Genomic DNA, 6148 nt, shown 5'->3' with positions numbered 1-6148 from the left:
AGGCCTTTCCTATTTATCTCAAGTAGACCCTCACCTTTATTTCCCCCAATTTCAGTTTCTTCTTTTCAACAGTGTCACAATTTTTAATTAGTTTCCTTTGCTCTTCACTTTTTTTAATATCTACATTGTCTTTTTTCCCAGCTTTATTGATATATAATTGACTATAGCATTATGTAAATTTAAGGTGTACAATGTGTTGATCTGATCATTGTAAAATGATCACCACCATAGAATTGGTAAACAACTCTATTACGTCACGTAATTACCATTTCTTTTTTTGTTGTAAGAACATTTCAGATCTACTCTCTTAGCAACTTCAAGTATATAATACAGTGTTATCAGCTGTATTTACTGTGCTGTACATTAGACCCTCAGAACATATCCATCTTTTAATTAAAAGTTTGTGTCCTTTGACCAAATACCTCCTTTCCCCCTACCAATATTATCTGTCTTGTTCACCTTGTATGTCCAATGCTGGCACAAGGCAAAAACCCAATAAATGCTTATTCAGTCAAATCCATCTTCCCCTAATCTATCTTTTTCAAACTCCCTTTCTTCTTATAGGAATCAGACCAAAATGAACTCAACATTTACTCCATCTTATCATTATTATTCAAGTCAACACATATAGCTACTACATTCCAGAAACCATAAATGCTGCCATAACAGATATTATTTACTGTTTATTATGTGCTAGACACTATGATAAGTACTTTATATGTTATTTTATTGTATCACCACAACCATGTAAATAAGCAACTATATTTGAAAAAATAAATTTTTCAGGGTGACACTGGTTAATAGGATCATATAGGTTCAAGTGTACATTTTGGCAAATGAATATCAGGAATTGGTACAAGAGGTCCTTATCAGAAAGAAAACAGTGAGAATAAAGACAAAGAGAAGAGAGCTATTAAGTGTGATCAGGAAATAGTAATAGTAGAGTTCTTATATGTTATCCCATCTCTTGAGCCCAAATAGTAAAAGTCCTTCCCTGTATATTCCTGATAATTTATCTGTGGCAGAAAATAGATTGAAAATGCATTCCATTTTTAAGGTTTTAAAATAGTAATTACTGAGACCCATTCTTTGTTATTAGTTCATTATCTATTTTTGGTGGCTGTTATCTCCAAAAGTGGATTTTATGTTTTTGATAGCAGGCACCATGTCTTACATTTTCATCAGAGGGGTTACAAAAGCTGACTCTTGAAAATGTCAGTGAACAAGAATAAAAGTCAGGGGAGACTAGTGAGAAGCTAGGCACTATACAGAGATGTCAATGGTACCCTTGCCCTCAAAGGGTTTATATTCTGACACATAGATGAAAGCTTGGTATGAATTCTTACAACACAGTGAGTACATTAGAAAACGTACAAATAACTACAGCTGTAGAATTCTGCAAAGCAAAATTATTTTAAAATTAATTCCAATAGATATTTAAATTATAATGGTATTTTCCAAAAGTGTTTGTGCACAATTTTTCAAGACGAAGAACAGTAAGTGTCTATAATAATGAGTACTTATGAAATGAAAGCTTTTGCAACAGTTATTGACATAGAACAGTAGAGCGTCTCATCTAAAATTTTATTTATGTGGTTACCATGAATTCTCCTCAGTGAATAATTCAATTCAGCATTCCCTTTTATGTTCCCTACCTGTGGCTTTCTATAATCAAAGTGCTTGACTGGAGAAAATCAAATAACTTTTTTCCTCTTTCGGTAAAAAGCAATTAATTTCAATTTCCTTCACTTATTCCCACCATACTCCCATTAGAATATTTACTTAAAGTCCCAAACAACTGACCATGCATGTGCACATCACACACACACCCACACACACACACACACACACACACACACACACACACGCATGCTAATGCCTGCCTAAGGAAAGGGCTGAGTTGAAGATGTGTGGTGCTTCTTTATTACTTATCATACTTTTTTTTTTTGGCATTTATTCACTCTTAGAAAGTCCAACATTCAGCTTCATTGTATAAATCCTGGCACTGGAAGACTGGCTTGAAATCATGAGGAGACCTTTTTATAATTAATGTGTAGGTACAATAAATTAGGTCTTGATAATCATAAAACTTTGAAGCATCCAAAATAAAGGAAAGACCAATTAGACTCAGTATTCCTCTCAGAGGGTAGGTACTGCTAATAGATCACAGTACTCTTTCCCACTGAGCCTGGGCATTGCTCAGATTCCTTCTCTCCATGATGCTCTAGGCAACCTCTGTCCTGCAAGATAAAACCTTTATTGTGCATGACTCTTTTCACAGGAATAATATGCATCCTGCAATTCAAACACTCTGGAAAGCTACAATCTATTTTCAGCTACCATGGTACCTACTATTTAGCTCCTTAGTATTCTGAAACATCCTAATAGTTTAAAAGCATTAAAATAGCCTACATGTGTGAGCAAGGTTTGCCTGTGCCATGCACTTGATGCTCCTCACCACCCTTACCCTGCCTCTCAGCACTGCTGTATCCTGGCCCACTCTAAGTCTGTGAGTCACTCCTCCTTCTTCTGGGAAACACTGTAACTCCTTTCCACACCCAAGGTTAAGGTCATGCTGAAGGATGCATTCTTGCCTTTCTGTTCTTTTCTCAACGCACTCCACAATCACCCTCACCCATACCCATGTCTTCAGGTTCTTTCCCCATTTATATCTTCTGCTCAGATTTCCCCAGCTCCAGAGCCCCATCCCACTCTTGGATGGAGTTTCTACATGCCTATCTTAACAATACCACAAATTTAATATGAGAACTCGATCCTAGTTACCAAAATGTCCTTGTCCTTCCTGTTTCCCTTCGTATTATCAGCATCACTATCTTCCCATTACTCAAGCTGGAAACCGTGGGATCTCCTTCAGCTCCTCCTTTTCACTCTCTATTTCTAAATGATCACCAGGGTTTGCCAATTCCAATCTGAACTGTCATTCAAGCCTGTCCCCTCCTCATTTGCTCAGTGCCACGGCACTCATTTGGGCTTTCGTTTGCTTCCACTTTAATGCCTGGCACTCTCCTTCTCAATATCTTCCTGCTCTAATCTCCCCTCTCCGAGCAATCCAGCCCTCCCATCTCCCTGTCCCCTCTAATGACACCATCAAGGACCGTTTCCTAACAAATGTGATTATGTTATTCCCCATCTCTGCCAAAAAGTGCTCTACATTCCTTCAGAATAAAGTCAGTGTCTCCCAGTAACTTTAAAATAAAGCTCGAATTCCTAAGTGTGGATTTCAAAATCCTCCACAAATAAGGACCAGGTGCTTTTCTCATCACAGGGTGTCTTGATTAAAAGCTCATACTCTGGAGCCAGCTTCCCTGGCTTTGTGATATTAAGCAGGACTGCTGAACACACTAATGTAGGCTGAGGGGTCCTGAGTGTGCCATCTGTTTGAAGGCTGAGGGATGAGCACCACTTACCAAACTGCCAGATTGGAGAGGGTGCAGGCCGGGGTGAGGGACACAACCCCATCCCCATGCATGAATTTCGTACACCAGGCCTCTAGTTTATTATAAACAACTTGACAAAAAATTTGTCAAGAATTTGATGGTAGTTTTACATTAAAATGACCTTTAAAAAGCTTCTGCACAGCAAAAGAAACCATCTACAAAATGAAAAGGGAACCCATAATATGGGAGAACATAATTTCCAGCAATACATCTGATAAGGCATTAATTTCCAAAATACATAAAGAACTACAACTCAACAAAGGGAAGACAAAAAATCCAACTAAAAAATGGGCAAAGACCTGAATAGACACTACTCCAGAGAGGACATTAGATGACCCAGAGACATATAAAAAAAATGTTCAGTGTCACTAATCATCAGACAGATGCAAATTAAAATGATAATGAGGTACCACCTCACACCTACCAGAATGGCAACCATCAATAAATCAACAAGCAACAAGTGCTGGCGAGGATATGGGAAAAAGGGAACCCTAGTACACTGCTGGTGGGAATGCAGACTAGTGCAGCCACTGTGGAAAATAGTATGGAGACTCCTCAAAAAATTACAAATAGAACTGCCCTTTAACCCAGTGATCCCACTTTGGGGAATATATCCTAAGAATTCCAAAACACCAATCAGAAAAATTATATGCGACCCTATGTTTATAACAACACTATTTACAATAGCTAAGATCTGGAAACAGCCAATAGGTGAATAGATTAAAAAACAAACAAAACAAAACAAAACTGTGGTACATTTAGACCACAGAATACTATGAAGCTGTAAAAAAGAAGGATCTCTTATCCTTTGAGAGAACATGAATGGACCTGGAGATTATTATGCAAAGCGAAATAAGCCAGTCAGAGAGAGTCAAATATCACAGTGTTTTTCAATCTTTTTTGGGCAAAGGCACACTTGTTTCATGAAAAAAATCACGAGGCACACCACCATTAGAAAATGTTAAAAAATTTAACTCTGTGCCTATATTGACTATATATAAAGTAATTCTCTTGAATAGGAATCAAATAAACACAAAGAAAGTATTTTATAATTACTTTATTATGAAATATTAAGTAAACAAAATAGTGAAAAATTATAAAATTCTTGTCTTGTCTGCACCTACAGCACACCAGGCAACATCTCGCGGCACACTAGTGTGCCGCGGAACAGCGGTTGAAAAACGCTGAAATATCACATGATCTCACTTATATGTGGAATCTAATGAACAAAATAAACTGACAAGCAAAATAGATCCAGAGACATAGAAGCATGGAACAGACTGTTGAATGTCAGAGAGGGGGCAGGGGAGGATGGGTGGGAAGAGATCAGCCAAAGAACTTGTATGCATATATGCATAACCCATGGACACAGACATGGGTGGTGAAGCCCTGGAGCAGGGGATGGGGGTAGGATGGGAGAGGTCAATGGGGGGTGGGGACACATATGTAATATTTCCAACAATAAAGATTTAAATGTAAAGTCAATAAATAAAATTAAAAATTAAAAATAAAAAGCAAAGCCCAAACCGGTTTGGCTCAGTGGATAGAGCATCGGCCTGCGAACTGAAAGGTCCCAGGTTCAATTCCTGTCAAGGGCATGTACCTTGGTTGCGGGCACATCCCCAGTAGGGAGTATGCAAGAGGCAGCTGAGTCGATGTTTCTAATTCTCTATCCCTCTCTTTTCCTCTCTGTAAAATATCAATAAGATATATTAAAAAAATAAAATAAAAATAAAAAGCAAAGGCAGCCTGGCTGAGGAGCTGTTATATCTCCATTTTCTGCTGCCTTCTATTACATGGTTTCAGGCATTGAAAACTTGTTCACATTTTACAGATTTGATTTCCACTTACAGTACTTTCTTAATCATTATGATTACATTTCTAAAAAGTTGCTTAATAGGAGGAAAGGAAGGGCATGTAGAAAACTCATGCAATATCATTTGAAATCTTACCATTATAGAAACTTTCTTCTCTCTCTGGAAGATCAATCTTTTCAGTTATTTATGCCTCACCTGGTATAAAAAGAGAAAATCAATTTAACTTTTCAAAATATTTCTAAGGAAAGTTAACGATGACTCACCTAATAACTTAAAATACTAAACACAAAATATGCATCAATGATATGACTTCTATTCTGATATTTTAATGTTACTACTGTTTTACTATTTAGAGCTCAAGTGACTTAAGGTATTTACTAACCTTGGTATAAATTTGACAAGGAGGAAAAGGTCAAATCTTTTGTGGTGGCACAAGACTAGTTTCCAGAGGGAGAAAACCTGGGGATGCCCAAGGCTCCTTAAGCAGCAATTCATCTTCTAAATTCAATTCTAGAGGAGTTTGGCCCAAGTACCAAGAACTAAGAAGGGTGATACTACCTCCACTCCTGGGAGCTAACACTGTGAGTGAGGAGCATTATGGTCAAATAACACACTGCGTACAACACTTTTAAGATTCCATAGTTTTCTATTCCATAAGTCTAAAGTGAATAAACACTCGTCAGATAGGTTAATTACCAAATTTTTTAAAATATATTTTTATTTATTTCAGAGAGGAAGGGAGAGGGAGAGAGACATCAATGATGAAAGAAAATCATTCATCAGCTGCCTCCTGCCCACCCCTCACTGGGGATCAAGTTGGCAATCTGGGTATGTGTCCTGACTAGGAATCAAACCCTGACCCCCTGGTTCACA

This window comes from Pipistrellus hanaki (assembly GCF_964339955.1).
Source record: "Pipistrellus hanaki genome assembly, chromosome: 10".
NCBI lineage: Eukaryota > Metazoa > Chordata > Mammalia > Chiroptera > Vespertilionidae > Pipistrellus > Pipistrellus hanaki.
The sequence above is the reverse complement of the archived record's forward strand: the minus strand, read 5'-3'. Positions refer to the sequence as shown.